The following is a 15,148-nucleotide window of genomic DNA, read 5'->3' as shown; positions in this document are numbered from 1 at the left end:
TTCATGAAATTGCAAGGCTTCTGCATGGCAAAGGACATAGCTAGCAAGATCAATAGAAAGCCCATGGATTGGGAGAAGATCTTCACTAGACATACAACAGACAAGGGTCTTATATCTAAAACATACCTGGAACTCAAAAAATTAAATCCCCCAACAACAAATCCTGAAAGAAACAACTGCCCAATAAATAAGTGGACTAAAGACTTAAAGAGAAACTTCTCTGAAGAGGAAAGAAGGATGGCCAATAGACACATGAAGAAATGCTAAACCTCTCTAACCATAAAAGAAATGCAAATCAAAACAACATTGAGATACTACCTCACCCCAGTTAGAATGGCTAAAATCAAGAACTCTAATAACAACAGATGCTGGAGGGGATGTGGACAGAAGGGAACCTTACTGCATTGTTGGTGGGAGTGTAAACTTGTTCAACCACTTTAGAAAGTATTATGGAGGTTCCTCAAAAGACTTCACATACAGCTTCCCTATGACCCAGCAATCCCACTTTTGGACATTTGCCTAAATGATTACAAACAAGACCATACTAAAGCTACCAGCAAGACCATGTTTATTGCAGCATTATTTACCATTGCTAAGATCTGGAACCAACCCACATGCCCCTCAGTAGATGAATGGATCAAGAAAATGTGGTATATATACACAATGGAATTCTATGCGACCATTAGAAAGAATGACATTGCCCCATTTCTTAGGAAATGGAAAGACTTGGAAAAAATTATTCTAAGTGAAGTAAGCCAGACCCAAAGAAACATAGGCCCCATGGTTTCCCTTACTTGTAATAACTAATATATGTCTGAGTCAAGCAGAAAAGTTCAGATATGTTGATGTTAGGTGGAATGAACACCAAGATAAGTATTCAAATGTATTTTACTTTCATGAGATTGTTTCTAACATATTTATAAGATGATTCCTTTGTTGCTTTGTAAGGTCCTCCCCCACAATATAACTCCTGTTTTCACTGTATTTGATGTTGGAGGGGAAGGAAAAAAAACAAATTGTTTAAATAGGGATACTGGTGGACCCATTGCAAATGAGATATACAAGTCGTTATGTAGAAAAACAAACTTTACAACTTTGGTGGGGAAAGGGGGGAGGGGGGAAGGGAGGAAGAAGGGTGGATATGGGTGGGGGGGCTGGATATGGGAAGGGATAGGTAGGGAAAACAACAGACAAAGCAACAATGCTTAATAAGAAATGTACTCATTATCTTGCCCATGTAATTGTAACTACTCTGTATGGTATTATCATAATAAAAAATTAAAAAAATTAAAAATAAAAGTAAAAAAATACAATTCCACCCAAATAGTGCGACAGAATGATTAAGAAAGAATTGTATTAATTTGTGATTATTTTAAAATTATCCTAACCTGTACACTTTTACACTTTCTTTTCATTTAAAAGCTGGGATTGTCAGAGTTTCTATTTCTTTTCTTGCCGTATTATTCCCCAATCCCTGTTTTTTTGTGGTGTGATCACAACTATGAATTTCACAGTTAAATTAGATTCCACAAGCTGGAATAGCAAGCATTGAACCCAATGTTTTCATGTCTCTGTTTCTACAGCAATGATTGAGATTTTTCCTGGCACATCATTAAAACAGCTGCTAAGACATAAACTTTTTGATTAGAGATGAATGGAGATATTAATTTCAGAATTCCATCATCCAGAGATAAGAGATTGGAAATTTCTATTGGTTCTGGTCCCCAAATTTGTTACACTTGGTTAAGGAACCCCTTAAAATGAATACTCCATTCTCCAATATGGAAATACGGAATGAGGAAAAATGAAAAGCAGTAAGAGTAATATCATAATTTCCTCTATTAAAATAATATTCTTAGCTCGGGAAAGAATTGTCCTATGATTCTGACCAAAAGATAAATTTCTAAGGGGATGTAGATGGGAATCCCTTAATATATAATACAGGATAGAAGGAACACCATTTTTCAAAGACACTGTCTGGAATTAGAAATGTTGAACTTGAATGCAAGGAAAACAACTACAAAGGGTATTAGTATATATCTGATGATGTGCTAGATACCATGGCAGACATTTTCTGCCAATAATCTCTTTTCATTCTCACAACAAGACTATATATCTATTCCCATAATATGCCCAATTTATTCAACTCCTATTAAAAAAATAATAAGTAAGAGAGTCAGGTTCTGAATGAAGATTGGGCTGGATTACAATGTCTGAACTCTTTCCAAATATACTATTAGTTCCAACACACACACACACACACACACACACACACACACAAATAGATTGCTACCTGAAAGAACTAGTCCTTTGGTATTCAAGTACAATTATTTTCTGAAATGCAAAGAGAAGTAAAGAAAGATCAATAGTCAATGTTGGCTCAAATACATTCAACTATATTCTAGGGTTATTCTCTAAATGAAAAATTTGAGAGTTGAGCCATAGTTACTATCCTAGCCTGTGGTACATTTATTAGCTGTCAGTGCTATCACTCTGGAAGCCTTCTGTTTTGTTTTGTTTTGTTCCAGAGTAATTGCCCCTCCTATGGTTTCCTGAAGAGTTGATTGATTGATATTCCTATGAGACTGAGGGGCACAGGAAAGGATTTAAATTTATTTAAATCAGCAGTCAGATACATGAACAAAGGTAAATCCAGGTTACCTGCAAAGGTGCTTAGAGCAAGTGAGGATGTAATTACCTCACCACTGGTTCTCTCTGCATGACAGAGGATCACATGATGAGACATTCTAAACTTTAACAGAGCTAAGGCCTATGAATGCACCAAATAATCTCATTTCTATTAATGTCATTGTCCACAATCAACATGGAAACTTTAGAATCTAGTTCTCTGTATTAAAACAGTTGGTGCTTATTAACTTGCCTGCCTTCAATTTAGCTGAATTAATAGTAAATGATGCCAAAACTCACAATCTTCAGAGGAAATATCTTTCTTTTCTATTAGAAGAGGCATCTGTGTTAGGAAAAACAGTGGGATAAACTAGAGTGATAGTACAGTGCTAATCCTTGCCACTGCTACAAATCAAAAACATCATTCCAATAAATTTCAGAACTTGGCTTCCTCCAAGAAATACCCTTAGCAGGAAGAAGCACCAGGAGGAGCAGCTGGGGCAGCTGAGCCTCACACTTCTGCTTCCCTAAGAGGTTTATGCTATGACTTGTATCACTGCGGGAGGGTAACTAGTACTTTGTTGACAGTAATAAGTGGCAACATCTTCAGGTTGCAGGCTGCTGATGGTGAGAGTGAACTCTGCCCCATACCCACTGCTACTGAACCTGGGTGTAATCCCAGGTTGCAAATTTGATACATAACTGATCAGGAGCTTAGGAGCTTCCCCTGGTTTCTGCTGGTACCAGTGTAAATTGTTATAATTATTCTCACTGGCTTGGCAAGTGATTGTGACTCTGTCTCCTGGAGAAACAGACAGGGAAGGTGGAGACTGGGTCATCTGGATATCACATCTGGCTCCTGGTAGACAAACACAAAACAAAATCACCATAGTATTAATCATAATACAAGAAGACTTCCATGAAGTGCTAGGCAGCACTGATCACACTGGACTGAATAGATCTCCAGGCTGACCCTCTACCTTGGAGACAGAGCAGCAGGAACCCCAGGAGCTGAGCAGGGGCTGCCATGGCTATGCTGTGTGTTGAATGAGGCTGACTCCTGCACAGGTTGAGACCAGCTATTAGAAATGCTCAGGCAGTGGGCTGTGCTCTTGGCACATGCAAATCAGCAGGGCCTTAGCACAGCTGCAGTGATGGGCACGGGCACAGAACTGGATCATCACAGTAACTCTGCACAGATTCAGTGACCCAACAAGTCCCAGTCAGACCTATCAAAAGAAAATCTGATCATAGCTAAAGCCATAAGCATAAGGCTGAGAATGAAGAACTTATTAGGATGGGGCTTCAACTTAGACACAATAGAAGAGACTCAAGCTCATTCTGTAGTCCTACTTTGAATATACATAGATGCAATTTTGTTTGTTGGTGTATGTGATATTACATTGAGATATATTGAGTTGGTATACTAAAATCAGGGCTGGTTATACAACTCCACAGAATCCTTCCTACTCCAAACCCTTTAGACTCATGAATTCCCAAACCCACCCTTGTGCTCCTGCTGCTGAAACAGAGATTTTCACCATTCTGAAGATACACAATGGCATGAATAGGTCTGGAGAAAGTGAAACAGGAGCCCAGGAGAAACACTAGATCTTACCCTCAAATATGAAGAAGCTTTGTGTCCAGTACTTACCATGGACAGCTCCTCTCCTAGTGACTTTTATCACCCAGGGCAGCATACATGTTTAGTGGCTTTGTGGACACAGGTCAAAACACTCCACAACCCACTCACAGCCTGAGCTCTGACCAGGGTTGATGGCTTTGTCTGGTAAACTCCATATGGTATAGCAGAGCAAATGCCCAGTGGTCCTAGGTCAGAGCAAAGCAGAAGAATTTTCCCTGCAGAGAAAATGTTTTTCTTACTAGTTCAGATTTTGTGCTCTATAAGGAGATGCTCTATTGATCCTTTAAGGTCTGTGGACAGACTTCCTGTGTTTCTTAATTCTAATTCTGTGTTAATTGCCCTTGAAGGAGACAATATTAAGAAAAACAAGAGGCTGTTTCACAGTTAGACTATAGGAAGAGAAGTGAAAATTGGAAAAGAGTAGTCATAAACTCTAGGAGGTTATTTTGATTTACCTGGACATTAGTATAATATGACTGAGTTGCCAGGAAGGACATAACTTACTATAGTGAGTGACCTTCATAGGAATAATTTACAGAGCACTGGATAACTACCGATGACCCTAAGCACCCAAAGACACTAAAATCCCTTAACTGTGCCTACCAAGTTCTGAGCTCCTATTTTATTTGTATGTAACCCAATAATATAAACCTGGTCCTAGACTTCCATCTAGTGGCAAAACAGCACACAGGCTCAAATGACATGATATAAGAAAAAACACCTTGCAAAAGGTATCTCTTAATGAGACTGTCTCTGCTTTTATCATGAAATCTGCTTTCTCAGCTAGCTGCTCACCTACAGGAAGGATGACTTGCTCTGTTACAGTCTGACATGCAGAGCATCTCTATGACAGCAAGATAGAATTACTTGGGACAAGTTTCAGAGGATACATCTCTATACACTAGCAGAAGAAATAGTGCAGCACCAACTCACACTTAGAAGTCTGAAGGCTGGGAAGGAGTGGGCTATTACAACATAATGATGGCAGAAAGGACTCAGGTTCCTTCTATATGTCTACTTTACCATAATCAGGTAGACTATTCAATACCAGGCTTAGTGTTTCATGGTGTCAAGAAAGCTGTGGTGCTTCTGCCAAGTTCTCTTATAAAACTTGCAAAAAGAATTTGAAGGAAATCTCTTAGATTTCCAGTTTATAGAGCAACACAATCTTTTAAAAGAACTGACCAAATTTCCCAACTCTCTCTCTCTCTCTCTCTCTCTCTCTCTCTCTCTCTCTCTCTCTCTCTCTCTCTCTCTCTCTCTCTCTCTCTCTCTCTCACACACACACACACACACACAACACATACTTGTAACATCTCATTTCTGAGCTGATATTCCCCTAATCTCTAATTTTGTCCTGGGTAGGGAGACACTGGCCTAATGTTGCCATGTACAGCAGGGAAGACCTGTGAAATACAGAGCAAGACACTCATTCTTACTTTGCTGTTATATAAGATAGGAGCTCTTTTGTTTATTTTGGAATTTGTTAGCCATCTGATAGTCTTTCTCTCACATTGAGCTCTTATACAATGCCAGATATTAGATCTCAGTAGTTGACAAACTCCACTTTTACTTGTGATGCTTTTCTTCCATCAGTGTTTATTGTTGATCCTTTTCATCCATTGCTAGAATGGAATCTGTAAGGAATATAAAACAATTCCGCATATAAGATGATGCTAAGTGAAATGAACCTCAAATAGGGACACAAGACTTTTTTTCTTTGTTGCTGTTGTTTTTAATGTACCATGTGAATTTTTGTTTCTTTTGTATGTTCTTCACCCTGGGATAGCCCCTGTTTTCACTGTATTTGATTCTGGTGCCCTACATCTTATATACACATTTTTCTAATTTGGGGAGGGAAGGGAAATAACAAAATGCTGAAATAAGACTACAGGTTAGCCCATTGTAACAATGAGATGTACAAGACTCTATGCTGAAAATAAACTTTACAACTTCGGGTATGGGGGCAGAAGGAGTTGAGGAGATAGGGAGGAAAGAAGAGTAGTAGGGGAAAACAAAGGAGGAGGTAACAATGCTCGATAGGAAATGTACTCATTACATTACCTTACTCATGTAACTGTAACCCCTCTATAAAGTATCTTTACAATAAAAAAATCCCCTTCCCAGTCATTCAGACATCTATTTCAAGATTAAATTTTAATAGGCAACCTTAAATTCAGAAAACATGTTAGTCACAAGACACTTATGAATGGGCTATTAAGATATATTCAAAGTGTTAATAGTGTAGTTTCAGACAGTGTTCCTGGAAGAACTCTAGGGTATAACGTCAGGGTGGGATGAAAGATGAGGTCTCCTGATCTAGAGCTCTCCTGTCTCACAAACCTGTGAGAGCAGATTCAGATAGGCATAGCTGCTGGGTCACTTGTCACGTGAAAGCACTTAAGGTCACCAGGCATGTGAATCAATGACCACAGATGTTGTGCCGTGAGGTGTAACACTGTGAATGATCACATTCCTCTTTTAGGTCCATATCTGCAACACTGACGTGAAATGATGACAAGATTTGCCTCCTTAATTTCTAATTGAGGCACCCTTGTTCTGTTTTCAAGTAGGGTAGAATAGAGCTCATGTGCTATCTTATCCTTCCTTTGCTTGAAAGTGTTTTAATAGGTCCCCATTCATATAGGCAAATTCCCATATGTTGAATTAGTATTTTGCTGCTGCCAAGATCCTCTCCACAAAAAATGGTTTTCATAGGACTGTTAAACTGGGAAAAAAGAACTTTTATTGTACTCATTATAGGATATATTAGTATGGAAAATTTTGAATTCATGATTAATTTCTTAAATAAAAGCATTTTGTTCAGTCTAGCTTTTTCTTATTACTTCTATGATAGCATAATTAATATATGTTTCTGAATCATCAAAATTCTACAGTGATTTTTGTGTTTTGTATATTGATATATGTTCTCACTTTGAACTCAGATTGTTTTGCATTTTATGTGTTAAGATTGAATCTCATTCTGATGCCAGGTTTGCTTCCTGGTGCTAGGTTTCACAGGTGTCCACCTCCCAGATTATGATAGCATAGTGAATGGATCTATTTAGAGTTCATTGAGTGACTCATGAATTACTTTAACATGGAAAGCATTCACTATCAGCATCCAGTATGGTAAAATGTGCTTTGACCTTCATCACAATTTTGGATTTTTTAAAATTTATTTTCAGCATGTATGGGATCATTTTATTTCCATTTATAAACTGATCTTTTCCTTAAGAATTGAAAAAAAACAATAAAACTCAAGCTCAACTGTGTAATTGCAAAATTATATTTATTTTCATATAGATCTGTGATAGACTATAAGTCTAACATGCATGACTCCCAGAATTAGATTATCAGTTCCAGAATACTCTCTCCCCCTCACCTTACACATGCACACACACAGACATCACAAACCTATACAGTCACACATTAAAGAAAGGAAGGAAGAAGGAAAGATAGGAAGAGAAGGAAATGGAAGGGAAATGATAGTGGTTTATATTAAACTGTTTTTAATGAGATTTCTCCAGGATATATATTTAGTTTTACATTGTATTTTTAATGGTGTTGAATAACATTTATTCATTTTAACTGTGGATAAACTGTAAGTAATTACAACTGAGTATTCATTTTCATGTCCTTCTTTGCTTCTCCTTTAGGATCATGCTCCCCTATGTGTGCCTTTGGACTGTGAAGGAATACATAGTAAGTAAAAGCAGAAGGCAATAGTCGAGGAAAAAAGAAGTTTCTTCATACTACCAAGTGATATACTGTAACACTAGATACCACAATGCTAAATCACTAGTGATCAGTCAAACTGCTCTAGTATTCTTGCCACAAATTCAGCCTCAATTGTTACACTTACACTGTACAAACAAAATAGAGAAACTGAGGATGAGGTTTCCAGTCAGCTCTCCAAGCATCAAGTCTCACTGCTCCCTTCCCCTAAAGGTTTAACCATAATTAAGATGCTGTGCCACCCCAGGAGACACATACAAACTGGTTGTCTCATGGTTTCTTACTAATTTGGACAGATGAATTCCTTGACATATTTCTCTGACACAGAACTAGGGAATATGCCCTGCTTGTTCCACACTGAAGGGACAAGTTTACAGCTGGGCTACCCAAGCAGGTAGTTTCATATTCAAAACTGTAGCACTGGGACAGTCGTTGAGTCCAATGAGCAGACAGTACTGTGTTCTTTCATGCTCAGAAACAATGCTGCAGATAGTTATTTTTTTAACTTGCTACCACAGGAACTGTCTGGGGCCCCAGAGAATATGCTGAAATCCAAATGTGATGAACCACAGAGAATGGTCTGGGAAGGTGGCTCAGTGGTAAAGTGCTTGCCTTGCATGACTGAGGCCCTGGGTTCAATTCCTCAGCACCACATAAGCAAAAAGAAAAAAGCTGGAAGTGGCGCTGTGGCTCAAATGGTAGAGTGCTAGCCTGGAGCTGAAGAACTGAGGGACAGTGCCCAGGCCCAGGACCAATTAAAGTAATTGTTCCATAACTGTGTAGTAGGCACTGACTGGACCTTCAGGAAGTGAAAGCCAGTTCTCCATGGATAGCGGGCAGGCGTTATGGAGTCTAGGTCCTTCCATCATCCCCATGGATTCTCCAATAATGAGAGGGGAGTGCACGGTTCTGCACAAACACTGTGAGACAGATTGATGATTTTTCACCAGTTACTTATTTACTACCAAATTATTATGGTTGGGTTATTGTTTTGTTTCATACAACAGAATATATAATTTGGGTGGGGAGAATGGGAGGAAAATGAAGGGCAGGGCAACAATGTTCAACAAGAAATGTACATACTACCATACGTGTGTAACTGTAAGCCCTCTGTAGATCACATTGACAATAAAAATAAAGTTAAAAAACAAAACACCAAACAAGAAGAGCGAAGAGTGGGGATTTTCCAAGGCAAAGGGAACCTCTAAAAATTACCGACCTTACTCTCGCTGTTTGGTTGACAAGTTTCACAGAAGTACAAGTTAATGCTGCTTTTGGAAATTTCCTCAGTCTAACAGATGGAATCCATGAATGCTCATCCTGGAGGATAAGAATTCCGTCTCCCATCATTGGCAAATTACACATGAGCAGCTGTGGGGCTACAGAGCATACCTTCACACCTTGTTTTCACTTGTGCAGAAGTCACTGGATGGCTTAAATCAGGTCTTTCAGACTGATAGTTAAGCTCTCTTGTTGATAGTACAATAATCTACATCTTAAATGAGCACGTTTGTGGACCACAGGTGAAGTCAGCCACAAACCCATGTCACTATCCTGGCATAGATCCCCCACCCCAGGATAAAATAATGATCCTATCACTAGTTTAAATGATCCTTTAAATCTCTATATTTTTATTTTGATGTTTAAATACACTTTGATCCCATAATTTGGAATCCTTAGGACTACTACATTGTTTGATTTTTTTAATCAGGAGAGCAAACATAATTTGTGTCCTGTTGGATAAGCAAAAGAAAGAAAAATATGATGTTGAAAAATCTTTTTTCTTCTACCAAAACCTTGCAGTAACTTTCTAAGCCTGGATTCCTGTGAGAAGCACTCTCAGCAGGGGAAAGCACCAAGAGAAGCAGCTGTGCGGGCAGCCCAGCCTCTCACTTCTGCTTCCCTGGGAGTTCTATGTTATGGCTTGTATCACTGTGGGAGGAGCAATGTAACCTTGTTGACAGTAATAAGTGGCAACATCTTCAGGCTGCAGGTTGCTGATGGTGAGAGTAAATTCTGTCCCATATCCATCACCACTGAACCTTGATGGAACTCCAGACAACAAAGTATCTGTAGCATAGGTCAGGAGTTTTGCAGCTTTTCCTGGTTTCTGCTGGTACCAGGCTAAACTAATCGATGCTCTCACTAGCCCTGCAAGTGAAGGTGGCGGTGTCTCCTAGAGACAACGACAGTGAGGATAGAGACTGGGCTGTCTGGATTTCACACCTGGCTCCTTTGTGGAAACATGAAAACAAATATCCACACTATTAATCAAGTTATCAGAGGGCTTCCTGAAGAGTAAAGAATCCTGGATCACACTGGGCTGTGTTAAAGCCCAGCATAGTTCTTCCTTACCTGGGATCCAGAGCAGCAGGAGCCCCAAGAACTGAGCAGGTGCCCTCATGTCCATGCTGTGTGCTGACTGAGATTGACTGCTGCACAGAGTGTGAACAGACTGTTATGAAGTCCTGAGGGCTGTGGGCTGTGCCCTGGGCACATGCAAATCACTATGGGTTAGACAGAGCTAGAAGAGCTGCAGGCTTCTGAATGTCAGTAACTCAGCAAGAGCTGTTTCCCCAGGTGTTCATGACCATGCCACAGCAGGATACATTTGTCTCTAGAAAATGTGTTTGTCCATCAGGAAAAAACAGCAAGTAAAAGTGGAGGATATAAGAGAACCCTGAAGCATCAGTCAGTCATGGATTTATTGTCATTGAAAATTGATAATCCTGGGCTGGGAAGGTGGCAGTGGTAGAGTGCTTGTCTTGCATGCTTGTCTCAGCACCACGTAAGCAGAAAAGGCTGGAAATGGCACTGTGGCTCAAGTGGTAGAGCACTAGCCTTGAGCTGAAGAGCTGAGGCACAGTGCCCAGGTCCAGAGCTCAGGTCCCACGACCGACAAAAAAAAAAGAAAGAAAGAAAAAGAATTCTGTTTTAGTTTGAATTAGTTTGAGTTGGGCTCTTAAATTTGCATTCCAAAACAGCTACCAACAGTACCAAAATCAAAGCAGTTGGTCTATCCTACTGAAGAGTTTCTCTGTGTTGTATAGTATTTATCTTGGACTTAAACAAAGGCTACATAGAACCTTGGATTAATTTTTGTGTAACATCACACTATTCAAAGTCTCCCTACATACTTAGAGAAATGCATGTGACTATTTCCTGTTTCTGGCACCGCTGCATTTGAGTTCTGGGACAATCCAGTTTTTTAGATTTACATATGGCATAATCATTTTGTGATTTACTTCCTACGTATGTAGCCTCTTATAACTGGCTTTCTGTATTGTTGGCACTGGACCAACCATCCCTATGATTTTTATATTTTGAGCCCTGGGGCTACATTAAACCATATTGTTTTGCAGCTTTTTAAAGATGATGTAAATCTTCTGCTTCCCATGTATTAAGAATTATAACACAGATAAAAGTGGACTACAACTTTGTGTTGTGGGAAAGAAGAGGCTCCAAGGAGACGAATATGAACTAAATTTCTTTTCCTTTTTCTTGGTTTTGTTTTCTGGGTGTGAGTCCAGCGGCTTGAACTCCTGAGATTTTGTGCTCAAGACTAACACTCTAGCACTTGAGCCACAGCTCTACTTCTAGCTTTTTGCTTGGAGATAAGAGTCTCATTGGCTGAGCTGGAAAGGTGGCTCAGTGGTAGAGCGCTTGCCTTGCATGCATGAGGCCCTGGGTTCGATTCCTCAGCACCGCATAAGCAAAGAAGAAAAAAGCTGGAAGTGGCACTGTGACTCAATTGGTAGAGCACTAGCCTTGAGATGAAGAGCTAAGGGACAGCACCCAGGCCCAGACTTCAGGCCCCACAACCAGACCAAAAAAAAAAGAGTCTCATGGGGTTTCCTGACTGGTCTGGCTTCAAACCATGATCCTCAGATCTCAGCCTCCTAAGTTTAGGATAACAGGCATGAGCCATCAGCACATAACTGAATATCTTTTCTTATATAAAAAAACTATTATAATCTAGTATATGTCTGAGTCAAGCAGATAAGGTCAGATAAGGTGATGTTAGGGAAATGAACCCTAAGATATGTATTCAAATGTTTTTCCTTTCATGCTATTGTTTCTAACACATTTGTAAGATTATTTCTTTGTTGCTTTGGATGTCCCTCCCCAACAGTATAACCCCTGATTTCACTGTATTTGATGTTGGTATAATTTGTGGAGGGGAAGGGGAAAAACAAATCATTTAAATAGGGATACAGGTGGACCCATTGCAACAACTTTGATGCCGAACTCTACAACTTTGATGCGGGGTGGGGGGATGGGTGGAGGATTGGGTAGGGGGGAAAGGATGGGAAGGGATGGGAAGGGGAATCAAAGGAGGAGGCTACAATGCTTGGTAAGAAATGTACTCATTATCTTGCCCATGTAATTGTAACCCATCTGTACAGTATTTTCACAATAAAAAAATCTAATATATATGGAAAAAAGACAAAGAAAATGTGTTTGTCTCTGGAGGCCAAACAGAGACCAAGTTGACTGCTCTGTTAACTGTAGATCTGTGTTTCTTTCTGTGTTAGGACATTCTTTTATTTCAAAGATTTTATATAAGATACTCTACATGTTCAGAAACCACAAGAAATTAAGGATTTTGTGACATTTGCTATATGTGGATAATATTAAAGACAAAGAGATTTCCACTTTTATCTGAGTCCCTAATTTCCTTTATGTGATATACCATCATTATTAGCAGCCAGTGATACAATGGGTTGTAAAGAAATAAATAAAGACATGCATACCATTATACATACATGGGGATGATAGATGATCAAGTGGAACACGAGGGATAACTGTGTAGGCTGTCACCTATCTACCTATGCATACAAATATACAGAAATATATAGACGTATACTAAAATGAAGAAAATAAAGCACATAAAAGATGATAATACACTTTAAATAACTTTTCAACTCTATAGGAAAACCCAGAAAAAATGGAAGGATTTCTAGGTTTATTTGAAAGAATTAACAGCTATATCCCTCACAATTCTACCAGAGGCTCACAATAGCCCCATAGGTATGTTCATATGACCATATAAATGGTGCTAATCAAAATGATCTTTATAAGGTGGAAGCTAGAATATTTGTTGTTTTTTTGTTTCTCTTTTTTTATAATGTACTGTTTGCAATTAGTTCTTTTTTGTTGGTTGTGGTACTTAAATTCAGCCTGGGCACTGTCCAGTTTTATTGGTGGTTAATTGGAGATAAGAATCTCATGGACTTTCCTGTCTGGGCTGGCTTTGAGCTGCAATCCTCAGATCTCAGATCTCAGCCTCCTGAGTAGCTGGGATTAAAGGTGTGAGCCACCAGTGCCTGGCCGCAGGTAGTCTTTTTTTTTTTTTTTTTTTTAACTGGGACAAGCTATCCCAGCAATGGATCCTGAGATAGCCACCAGGACAAAGTCAGTTCTGACAGTGGAAAACCATGGAGAGGAATAAGAGGAAATGACATCCTAAATGGGCTCACTTTATATTCACCTTTTCAAAATTAATCAGCACTGGGAGATCAAGAGAAATAGTTGTTTGCCCACCTAATGTCCATACCTGTCTACCTTCTAACTGGATAGAAAGTTAACAGTCTTACCTTTGTCACCTGCTATTTGTATTTATTGTAACCTCTGACTGGTATTCCCAATCAGTGCATAATGCTCTCCTTTACCCAGTTACACAAAAGAACCTGGACACCCCATTCCTGCCTTTCTTGCCCCGAGTCCAGTTATTCCTCCCTCCCTGTAATGGGCTGCAACCGGGCTTATACTCCAAATGGCACATTTCTGGCCCAGGGCCAATGTGTGTTCTCCTGTGCCATTCATATTAACTGACCTTGTCACCTTATCAGCTTTTTGCCTGATGTTTCCAAAAGTCTCTTTCAACAAGATAACATCTCCCACCCTAGATACCACCTGGGAACAAGTCAAGGCCATCCTGTTCCTACAGGCAACCAGAGACATCATTTACACTGCCCTGCCTTGCCCAGAGCAGCCCTAAACCCCAAAGGACCCCAACTCCAGATATTCCTTGATGGCCCCAGGGCAGCAGGAAGTAGGCAAAAGAATCCAAGATACCCGTTGGCTCTGGTACCTTTAAATAATTCGGCTACCTCTTTTTCAGGTTAAAAGATTACTCCCCCTCTTCCAGGATGCTGGGAATGCTGTGTCTCCAATCTGAGACAGAAACAGCAATTTCAGGTCTTTGATAGCTCCTTCTGGGAATAACTCCTTCCATGGCATACTCCTCTTTTGGGCTGCTAACAGCAATTTTTTCCTTAACAGCAATTTTGCCTTTTATAAATTGTCTTGCATTTTAGACAACTATTCTCATGGAAAAAGGAGGGCCTTTACCAACCACTGTCAAGCAGATGCTTCTTGGATGGTACCCAGCTGAGCAACAAAACAGGGACCCCTGACTACTTACAGCAGGAAGTAGCTCCAAAAGAAATCACCTTCACCCATACCCCTGGCCTTGTACCCCTATTTTTATTAAACAACAGAGTGGGGAATGTAAACATTATGCCCACCTCAGCTCCACCCAGACCTGCTGGGCCTTCCCTCTCTCAGCCCAGACTCACCTGAACTCCCATCTACCTTACTTCCTTCCCTCAGCCCTTGTTCCTACCTAGATAGCAGAGGTCTCCATGCACTTTCTCTCTGGGGAAAATATGGCTCCTCTAATAAACCTCCTGTGCCTGCCTGCCTCTGTGTGGTCCCCTGGGATGGATATGACAGATCCTTTCAGTTAATCCCTCCCTTGTTTTTCTCCCACTCTCCCTTCCCTCCCATCCCTCCCTCCACACCAGTTTTGAAGTTCATTTCCAACATATTGTCTTATGACTATTGCTATTGCTAAGCAGGAACTCAAAAATGGAGGGACATAGGATGAACAAAAGCAGCAGTGGTACTCATTTGAAACTATATTGAGAACTAACTATACATCCTATGGGTGTGGACAAGCAGGAAAAACTGGGAGAAAATGAGGGAAGAGGTGACATCCAAAAATAAATGTATATATTACCTGACATAACACAGTAACCTCTCTGTACATCACCTTTATAACGACAATAAAAATTTTCAAAAGAGAAAGCTAGAGAGAGAACTATTCTGTCTGTAAGCTAAAGAAAGATACTG

Source organism: Dipodomys merriami, unplaced genomic scaffold (assembly GCF_024711535.1).
Source record: "Dipodomys merriami isolate MVZ:Mamm:240054 unplaced genomic scaffold, mDipMer1.0.p SCAF_489, whole genome shotgun sequence".
Classification (NCBI taxonomy): Eukaryota; Metazoa; Chordata; class Mammalia; order Rodentia; family Heteromyidae; genus Dipodomys; species Dipodomys merriami.
Note: the sequence above shows the minus strand (reverse complement) of the source record.